The following is an 11,123-nucleotide window of genomic DNA, read 5'->3' as shown; positions in this document are numbered from 1 at the left end:
CCACTGATAAGAACGGTGTTAGCAAGGATATATTGGGCTGCAAGGTAAGAAGATCTTTATCTATCATTCCGGGACTAAAATCAATTTTATCTGAGATAAAGATTAAGATTTGGACTTAACTATATTACTCTATGATTGTAAAGAAGAGAAGGGGGTAATTTCGGGACTTTTGGCATTTAAGAAGCAAAGTTAAAAGACGAAAAACAACTATTGTTTGGAATACTTACAGTTTCTGCAAAAAAAACCCCATCGTCACTGAGTTGCTGAACTGGAAGATGTTACAGGAAGTGGCGTCATACAAGCATTGCGAGATCTGTCAACCATTGAAACGTGACTTTGTGGCAAGAAAAGCAGGAAGGAGGCATTAGAAGAAGGGAACTTTTAAACCTCCTGGCTTTCAATAGGATTTGAAAACCACAGAGAAATTGCGGCGGTCATTAAAGGAAAGTCAAAAAATTTAAATATTCAAGAAAAGAGAATAAGACTTTGAAAATTAGTGGAGCCAGCAGATATCAAGATTACAAATTGAAACATATTGGATTATAATATTGGAACTGATTTTGGTGGCTTTTTGGTGAAAAAGGAAAAAAACTTCCAAAAGGGTCTAAAAAATCGCAGATGCCATTTTGTGTATTTTTAAAACTTTAAAAAATTATATCTTGAGTTAGGAAGCCCTGAGAATGGCGATTTTGAGGATCTCAGAAAGGACTCACAAGCAACACTAAATAAAGTTCAAGTGGTTGAGAACAAGGTGAGGGATCAAGATTCCATGATTAATAAATTGCAGGAGAAAGTAGTTCTGCAAGACTGTAAGTTAATGGAAAACCAGATACGTCTAAGAGGAGTACCTGAGAATGAAGAAGATGACTTAAAGACATATATAATAAGCACTATTGCTGAGTTTTTGGAAATAGAACCTGATGAATCTAGTTATCTTTATGATTACATATACAGGGTCAATCCATCATTTGCCAAGAAAAACAAACTACCAAGAGATGTGGTACTAAAATTTATTTCAAGAGGCATGGTGGGAAAGATCTTAAGAAAACAATTTGAAAAAAACATTGCAAATTGATGGAAGCAGAGGAAGAATCATGAAAGAGCTGCCAAGAAAGGCTATAAATGACAGAAGATGGTACAAAAAATTAACTGACAAGCTGCGGGAGAGTGAAGTGTGATACAGATGGATACTGCCTGAAGGTCTAAGTTTTGAATATAGAGGAAAGAGGATTACAATTACAAATGTGCAGGAAATGAGGAGATTTTTTGATGAAAATGAGGGATTTGGGGATACAGAATAAAAGAAGAATCGTTATGGATTACAAATTAATATCCTGGAACGTAAATGGACTAAATTCACCGCAAAAAAGAAAGGCTACATTTCATTGGATCAAGAAATAAAAATGTAATATAATTTGCTTTTTAAAAGTACATATTAAACAATTGGATTACCAATTTTTATGGAATAAACAATTGGGTAAGGAATTTTTTTCCTTGGCTAAGGAGAAAAAAAGGGGAGTGATGTTTTATGTTAAACAGGAATTGGATCCAGAATTGATTTTTAAGGACAATGAAGGGAGATATTTAGCTGTGGAAGTGACAATGAATGATAAAAAGACATTGTTGTTGGGATTGTATGCCCCAAATGGGGCGAAAGACTCCTTCTTTAAAGATATTGTGCAACAATTAGACCAAGTGACTTATGAACAAATAATGGTAATGGGAGATTTTAATGGAACAATCATTAATGATCTGGACAGATCAGGGGGGGAAATAAGGAGGGGAAGTTACCAAAGTCATTTTTTGATTTAGTGAAAGAAAGTTTGAAGATATATGGAGGAAATTTAATCCTAAAGTGCGTGATTACACCTTTTTTTCAATGGAGCAGGACATTAAAAATGAAGGTAAAAGACAGGAGTAAATGGAATTGGAAAAAATGCTATTGGGCGATAATGAAAAGTTGATCTCAAGGATTTATAAATTACTATTGAAGTGGTCTACAGAAGATAAAGTAGTTAAATCTCAAATGATAAAATGGGCAATCAATTTTAACAAAGAAATACAAATGGAATCTTGGGAGTATTTATGGAAGAACTCTATGAAGATATCGACTTGTTATAACATTGTCAGGCAATGGAATCTCAAGGCAGCATTCATTTGAAACAAAATGATACTTTATTGGAAACTCATAGCTGGATACAGAGATTGAGACTGATGCCTGGAACCAGGCGGTAACTATTCTTAAAGATTCTACATCAAAGACCTTCTAAACAAAGCTCCCATTCCCACAACATCAAGGGGTTGGAGGTGCAAACTTTCACGCGGGCTTCAGCTTATCTCCTTTCCCTGAGAAGTTGCCTTGTGGCCGAGTTATCTCCTAACAGTTGCATTCTTTTGTTCCCTGGGAGCATCAACAGTGTTTACACATCAATTGCGTCTCTTTTGATATGCACAGTAACTACATTACAGGAAAGAGCTTTGGGTTAGTACCAAGAGTCCATATGGTTAGTATGTTACATTTATTAGTTATAAGCATTACAGAGCCTGACAAACATTAAAGAAAACTGTTTCAAGATGTTGTATAGGTACATGAAACTGGCAAAAATGAATAATCAGGTGTCAGACAGATGCTGGAAATGTAAAAAACATGAAGGATCTTTCTACCATATGTGGTGAACTTGTGAAAAAGCAAAACAATTTTGGCAAATGATTCAGAAAGAAATGTCAAAAATTTTAGGTTCTGACATCAAGAGGTCTTCAGACTCTTTTTTTGTTGGGATTACAAATGGAAAGTTTTCCAAAACAAGATAGAATGATGGTGTGGTATCTGCTTTCAGCTGCAAGGACATTGTATGCGCAGTTATGGAAGCAAGATAAAATACCAGAAAAATGGGACTGGATTTTAAAAGTTATGTCATGGAGTGAAATGGACAAACTTACAAGAATCTTAAAAGACTATGATTTGGAGAAGTTCAGGAGAAAAACTCACAATTGAAAAATGGATTTCAAGACTGCTTGTCCAGAGGCTGCATCTTTCTGAGCCTTAACGTCAGGAATACAGGGGGTTTCCAAAGTTGAGGGCGACGACTGGGGCTTTTTTTGAACAGGAACGCACAGGAACACAGTTCCGGCTGGCTTGGTGTCAGGGGGTGTGGCCTAATATGCTAATGAATTCCTGCTGGGCTTTTCCTACAAAAAAGCCCTATGTGAATCAATGGTGACATCATGGGGTGTGCCCTAATATGCAAATGAGTTCCTGCTGGGCTTTTTCTACCAAAAAAGGCCCTGGCGACGACCTTGTGGCACCAGCACAAATATCCTGTAGAGTGACAGCAGCTCAGAAAGCTGAAGAAGTGGCCATGGCCCACATTGAATGGGCTGTAGCGCAGGGCTCTTTTTCTAGCAAGAGCTCCTCTGCATATTAGGCCACGCCCCCTTGATGTAGCCAATCCTCCTGGAGCTTACAGTAGGTCCTGTACTAAGAGTCCTCTAAGCTCTTGGAGGATTGGCTACATCAGGGGGTGTGGCCTAATATGCAGAGGAGCTTCTGCTAAAAAAAGAGCCCTGTAAGATAGTAGATTGCTGGACAGTTCATAGCAGAGCACAATCACCAAGGAAACGTGTTATGTATAGGAATCTAAGTGTTACCAAATGGTGTTCCTGCCTGGCTCGTTGGAGCCTGAAGGACTGAGCTTGGGGACTTAGGAACAATGGGCAGGAGGATCCAAATCTCAACTGCCCTGCTCCAATTACAGCCCCCCTGCTGGTTTGAATGACCCAATTAGGTGCTAGCACAGGAACCCAGTGTTGTATATAGTTGGCCCAGCGGGCCCCGTTCTCCAGTTCAATTAGTGCAACCACCACCTTATTATCACTACCACCTCGCTTCTTCAGTGCCTAAGAACCCACTATATTATAGTGGCGATGAAGGTGGGAACCTGGTAGGTGATCCAGCAACCTCGCAGCAGCTGCTTCCAGCTCTGCACATCGCACCACCATTGCTGCAGAAGGTCGCCAAGTCAGGATCTGAGATGAAGATCAAGCATCCAGCGCCTCCACGCCTCCAGCTGACGGCTCCCCACATGGCCGGCCAGCCCAGCCCACAGGGGTTCATCCAGGAGTTCAACCCCCAGCAACCAGAGTGGTGGGAAGAATGGGAAAAGCGGATTAACTTCTTCATCCTATACCATGAAATTATGGATGAAGAACAGCAGAAGCATCTCCTGCTCAGAATTTGCTGTTGCCACCGATGCTGCGCGAAGCCACTTACAAGGCCATCATGGAGAAGCTGACTGACTACTTCTCACCCCGGCCAACCCACACAACCAGGCACATCGAGTTCCACAAGCGGAACCAGAAAGCAGGAGAATCGGTCGCTACCTTCCTCGCAGAACTCCGCCACCTCGCTCATGAGTGCACCTTCGTGAGTCTTGACGAGGCCTTGTTAGACCGCTTTGTAACAGGCCTCCGTGACGAACAAATGCAGGCAAAGCTGGCTGTCAAGAAGACCTTGGAAGATGCCCTGAGTGAAGCTGTTGCCTACAAGATGTCACACAAGGAGCGGCACTCAACTGGAGCACACCAGGTCGCCGGCAGCTCCAACCCCGACGATTCCAAGGACAACGACACCCTCAAAGTACACCAGGCTCAAACAAAGCACCCACCGCCATGTGCAACAGAGACGGCAATGACCTGAGGCTGCGCCAGTAGCAGAGACGCCCACAAAAGATGCTTCTGCAAATACCATGAAGCCTCCTGGTATTTTTGCAACACAGACCCGGCAACCCTAAGTTGGAGTCCAGTAGCAACTTTGAGACCAAGTTTGTTTTATTCACAATGACATCTGAGGCTGCTGCTCTTGATTTAAAACTATTTCTGCCAACAGAGGGCAGTGGAGAGCTGACTGTTTTTCACCTTCCAGAGCAACTAAAAGCTATTTTTCTGTGGTCCTTGTTGGTAAAGGTAGTCTGAGTCAGGATTTTAAGTAATAGTAACAATAAGAGTAGTTTAATTCTGGGTATACAAGAAGGATCTCAATGTCCTTGACAACCGTGACAGTGAAATCGCTGACCTCAAGCCAGAGATCCTGGAGTGTGAAGTCAAATGGGCCTTAGAAAGCATTACTAACAACAAAGCGAGTGGAGATGATGGTATCCCATTTGAGCTATTCAAAGTCATAAAGGATGATGCTGTTAAAGTGATGCACACATTATGTCAGCAAATTTGGAAAACGCAACAGTGGCCACAGGATTGGAAAAGGTCAGTTTATATTCCAGTCCCAAAGAAGGGTAATGCCAAGGAATGTTCAAACTTTCGCACCATTGCACTCATTTCACATGCCAGCAAGGTCATTTTAAAGATGCTACAAGCTAGGCTTCAGCAGTATGTCGAGCAGGAACTACCAGAAGTTCAAGCTGGGTTTCAGAGAGGTAGAGGAACTCAAATTGTCAACATTTGTTAGATTATGGAGAAAGCACGGGAGTATCAGAAAAACGTCTATTTCTGTTTCATTGACTACTCCTAAAGCCTTTGATTGTGTGGATCACAACAAACTGTGGCAAGTCCTTAAAGAGATGGGAGTACCAGACCACCTCACATGTCTCCTGAGAAAACTGTATAAAGGTCAAGAAGCAACTGTCAGAACAGGATATGGAACAGCTGATTGGTTTAGAATAGGAAAAGGAGTTTGAATAGGATGTATATTGTCACCCTGCTTATTTAATTTATATGCAGAGTATATCATGCGGAATGCTGGCCTGGATGAAGCAGAAGACGGAATTAAGATTGCCAGGGAAAACATCAGCAACCTCAGATATGCAGATGACACTACTGTAATGGCAGAAAGTGAGGAAGACCTAAAGAACCTCTTGTTGAGGGTGAAAGAGGAGAGCACAAAAGTAGGCTTGAAACTCAACATCAAAAAAACTAAGATTATGGCATCTGGCCCCATCACACCTTGGCAAATAGAAGGGGAAGACATGGAAGTAGTGACAGACTTCACATTTCTGGGATCCAAGATCACTGCAGATGGTGACTGTAGCCATGAAATTAAAAGACGTTTGCTCCTTGGGAAGACAGCTATGGCGAACCTGGGCAGTATAATAGAAAGTAGAGACATCACCCTGCCAACAAAAGTCCGTATAGTCAAAGCGAAGGTATTCCCAGTAGTAATGTATGGCTGTGAGTGTTGGACCATAAGGAAGGCCGAGCGCAGAAGAATAGATGCTTTCGAGCTGGGGTGATGGAGAAGACTCTTGAGAGTCCCTTGGACTGCAAGAAGATCCAGTCAGTCAGTCCTAAGGGAAATCAATCCAGACTGTTCCCTGGAAGGTCAGATGCTGAAGCTCAAATACTTTGGCCACCAAATGAGAAGGGAGCACTCCCTGGAGAAGATCCTGATGCTGGGAAAGACAGAAGGCAAAAGAAGAAGGGGACGGCGAAAGATAAGATGTCTGGACAGCATTACTGATGTAACAAACACAAATTTGAGCAGACTTCAGAGGATGGTGGAAGACAGGAGGGCCTGGCGTGACTTGGTCCATGGGGTTGCAAAGAGTCAGACTCGACTGTGCGACTGAACAACAAATAAGCTTCCAGCCAGCCCAAGCAGGCCTTGCTCACCTGGAGCTCTCTTGGGCCGCCCCTCCCAGTCAAAAGGCCAGCAAGCCACATGCCACCCAAAATCACATAAGAAGTGGGAAAAGGGTGGTGTGGGCTTCTCCAGGGGTTACTAAGGGCTGCTGGGGGCGTGGCAAAGCTCCTGGGAGCTGGCTGGCTGGCTGGTCTCCTAATCCAGGGATTGTTATGCAGCTGCACCTACTTCTGTTCAATGGACAGGGTAGGTGGGAAGGAGGAGGGGGATCCCTCAGAAAGGTTCAGGAGCTCTGCTCCTGTGAGCTCCTGCTGAATTCAAGGCCTGATGACATTATTCCCAAGCTAACAATGTTTGTCTCACCAACTACAGGGCAGCAGAAAATATCAATACTGCTAAATGCACACGCTATGGTCTTATTTTCCCTAACCAGAGTTGGTTTAAAGAAACTTCTGGACAAATTAGGAGAATACTGCAAAGAAGAGAAATTTACCATCAATTACTCAAAAACTTAAGTAGTAGTTTTTAGAAAAAGACCAAAAAGACATTCTTGGAACTTACAAGATATCCCGATAAAACAGTGCAAGATCTATATGTATCTGGGTTTAATATATAGTGAAACACTGAACTGGAATGCGCATGTAGCTTTTATCCAAGCATCGACAACCAAGGCAATAGGAGATATATTGAGATTCTATCGAACAAAGGGGGGCTCACTTATAGATCTAGCCCTTAAGCTCTTTAACAGTAATGTTATTCCTCATTTGCTGTATGGAATAGAACTCTGGAGCTGGAAAGAACAAACACTTGCTAACATTGAAGACAATCCATCATGACTAGTAGCCACTGATAGCTCTGACCTCTGTGAACGTATCCTTTGAAAGCCTTCCAAGTTGGCATACAAGACGGCAACCCTGTGGCGGGGAGTTCCACAATTAAACTATGCACTGTGTGAGGAAGGACTTCCTTGTATCTGTCCTGAATCTCCCGCTCTCCAACTTCTGTGGATGACCCTGGGCTCTAGGTCCACAAGCGGCTATTACCCACAAGATATAGATGGAACGTACCAAGCTTGTTGGGGGTAAAGTCAGGATTGTAGCCAGGAGTTCATGTTTGGTGGGGCCCGCAGCTAGGCTTCCCAAATCCCCCACCTTGCCTGGGGACCCCCGATTTGGAGTCTTCTCCCCCCGCTAGCCAAAAATCTGGAAAGCGGGGGGGAATGGCGGCCCTTCCCACCCAGCCCCGATCTCAGCAGCTTCTCCTTGCCCTGCCCTTCCCACCCAGCCCCAATCTCAGCAGCTTCTCCTTGCCCTGCCCTTCCCACCCAGCCCCGATCGCAGCAGCCTTTCTTCAGTTTTCCCAGGCTGCTTCCCGCCCCAATCAGCTGGCTGGCAGGGGGGGAGAGAGAGGGAGCCCCGCCCGCAAAGGACCATGTGCCTTTGCACCTCCAGAGGCTTGACTTCAATTTAGGATGGTGTGTCTGTGAAGAAGCTGGCAGCAAATGGTGAGTAGAGAGGCTGATCCGCTGCTTCAGACTGGCCAGAAAGAGTGGGGGGGGGGGGGGGAGAGAGGGAAACGTCTTCATTATTCCCTATGTGATCGATTCTCATAGGGTATAATGGGGAATTCTTCTGGAGGTTTCGGGGGCTCTGGGGGAGCTGTTTTTTGAGGTAGAGGCACCAGATTTTCAATATAGTATCTAGTGCCTCTCCCCAAAGTACCCCCCAAGTTTCAAAACGATTGGACCAGGGGGTCCAATTCTATGAGCCCCAAAAGAAGGTGCCCCTATCCTTCATTATTTCCTATGGAAGGAAGACATTTAAAAAGGTGTGCTGTCCCTTTAAATGTGATGGCCAGAACTCTCTTGGAGTTCAATTATGCTTGTCACACCCTTGTTCCTGGCTGCACCCCCAAAGTCTCCTGGCTCCACCCCCAAAGTCCCCAGATATTTCTTGAATTGGACTTGGCAACCCTACCCGCAGCAGAATTTGTTGTTTGGGGGGGGGGGGCTGAAGGCTCTTGGCACTATAAGCTGCCTTGAGGTCCACAAGCAAAGCCCCCTTTGCCTGGGCAGTCACCAGGGCTGTCTTAACACATGGGCCTGATGGGCACTTCCCCGTGGGCTCCATGAGCATAGGGGCCCCATACTAATCTGTGTATTGAGCAGTACTAATAACCATTTACATTTTTATTCCTGTGAGTAGTTGTCATAGGGGCCGAGTACACTGCTTTGCCCGGGGCCCAGAATGCTGTTAAGATGGCTCTGGCAGTCACAGCAGTTCCGTCTCTCAGAGAGGCAGAGACCTCTTCACTCTCTCCCTCCCTCCCTCTCCACTTGGCTCTGTACGCTGTGTGAGGAAAGGGGAGAGAAAAAAGTGAAGAGACCAGCAGAAGTTCTACTATTTGTCCAAAGTGGTGATGAGCAAAGGTGACAGACTGGGGGCCCTCCAATGGAGGCGCCATACAGTTGGAAGGGGGGGCTTGAAAGGATGGGCCTACCCCCCCCCCCCGGGGCCCCACTGTAGCTACAGACCTGGGTTAAAGTATAGATGACTGGGGAAGGCAATAGCAAACCACCCCATTAAAAGTCTGCCAAGAAAACATCATGATGTGACATCCACCCCATGGGTCGGTAATGACTTGGAGCTTTTACACTCAACTACCTTTACTTTTATTGATGGAACACTCTCTCTGGTGCAGGGATGCTCTGTATTCTTGGTGCTTGGGGGGCAACAGTGCGAGTTCTTCTGGAGTTCTGGCCCTCTTGGTGAACCTCCTGATGGCACCTGGGTTTTGGCCACTGTGTGACACAGAGGGTTGGACTGGATGGGCTATTGGCCTGATTCAGCATGGCTTCTCTGATGTTCTTTTGTCTGAGGCAATGGTGTTCTGTATTCTTGGTGCCTGGAAGGCAACAGTGGGAGGGCTTCTGGAGTTCTGGCCACACTGGTGGACCTCCCGATGGCACCTGAGTTTTGGCCACTGTGTAACACAGGGTTGGACTGGATGGGCCATTGGCCCAATCCAGCATGGCTTCTCTTATGTTCTTATGTCTGACATAATGATCATAGAATCATAGAGTTGGAAGGGACCTCCATGATCATCTAGTCCAACCCCCTGCTCAATGCAGGAAACTCACAAATATCTCCCCCTAAATTCACAGGATCCTCATTGCTATCAGATGACAAACTCTTTAAAAACCTCCAAAAAAGGAGAGCCCACCACCTCCCGAGAAAGCCTGTTCCACTGAGGAACCACTCTGTCAAGAAGTTCTTCCTAATATTGAGCTGGAAACTATTTTGGTTTAATTTCAACCTGTTGGTTCTGGTCCTACCTTCTGGGACCACAGAAAACAATTCCACACCATCCTCTATATGACAGCCCTTCAAGTACTTGAAGATGATGATCATATCACCTCTCAGCTGCCTCCTCTCCAAGCTAAACATCTCCAGATCCTTCAACCTTTCCTCATAGGACTTGGTCTCCAGACCCCTCACCCATCTTCGTCACCCTCCTCTGGACCCGTTCCAGCTTGTCTATATCCTTCTTAAATGTGGTGCCCAAAACTGAACACAATACTCCAGGTGAGGTCTTACCAGAGCAGAGTAAAACGATACCATCACATCACGTGATGTGGACACTATACTTCTGTTAATACAGCCCAAAATTGCATTTGCCTTTTTAGCCATCGCATCACACTGTTGACTCATGTTCAGCATATGGTCCACTAAGACCCCTAGATCCTTTTTGCACATACTACTGCCCAGACAAGACTTCTTACCTAATTGCAGAACTTTACATTTATCCCTGTTAAAATTCATTTTACTGGTTTCAGCCCAGTTTTCCAGCCTGTCAGGTTCATCCTGTATCCTGTTTCTGTCTTCTACTGTATTTACAACTTCTTCCAATTTAGTATCATCGGCAAATTTAATAAGCATTCCCTCTATCTCTTCATCCAAATCATTATAAAGATGTTGAACAAAACAGGCCCCAGGACACATCCTTGAGGCACTCCACTTGTCACTCCTCTTCAAGAGGATGAGGAACCATTCACAAGCACTCTTTAGGTGCGATCTGTCAACCAGTTACAGGTCCACCAAATGATGCTGGGTATTCGTGGTTCTCAGGGAGCAACAACGGGAGGGCTTCTGGAGTTCTGGCCCCACAGGTGAACCTCCTGATGGCACCACGGTTTTGGCCACTGTGTGACACAGAGTACTAGAGTGGATGGGCCATTGGCCAGATCCAACAGGGCTTCTCTCATGTTCTCAGGTTCTGCGAAAGCCGCCATGTGAAGCAACTGATGCTGTGAGAGAACAACTGGCAGGGGGGGGATTTGAACCCACGTTCCTAGTCTAATATTCTAACTGTGTTGGTTTTGGGATGGAGGGCAGTAAGCTTAATCAAGGGGATTTTGTCATGATCGATCTACTTAGCATTTTTAAAAAGTATATCTCTGTTGAGTCTGGCAACATTGACCCTCATGGTCAGCAGCGTTATTGCATTAACAATGGTTTTTTTTAAAAAAAAC

Source organism: Heteronotia binoei, chromosome 2, assembly GCF_032191835.1.
Source record: "Heteronotia binoei isolate CCM8104 ecotype False Entrance Well chromosome 2, APGP_CSIRO_Hbin_v1, whole genome shotgun sequence".
In the NCBI taxonomy this organism is placed as follows: domain Eukaryota; kingdom Metazoa; phylum Chordata; class Lepidosauria; order Squamata; family Gekkonidae; genus Heteronotia; species Heteronotia binoei.
This window is presented reverse-complemented; position numbering follows the sequence as displayed.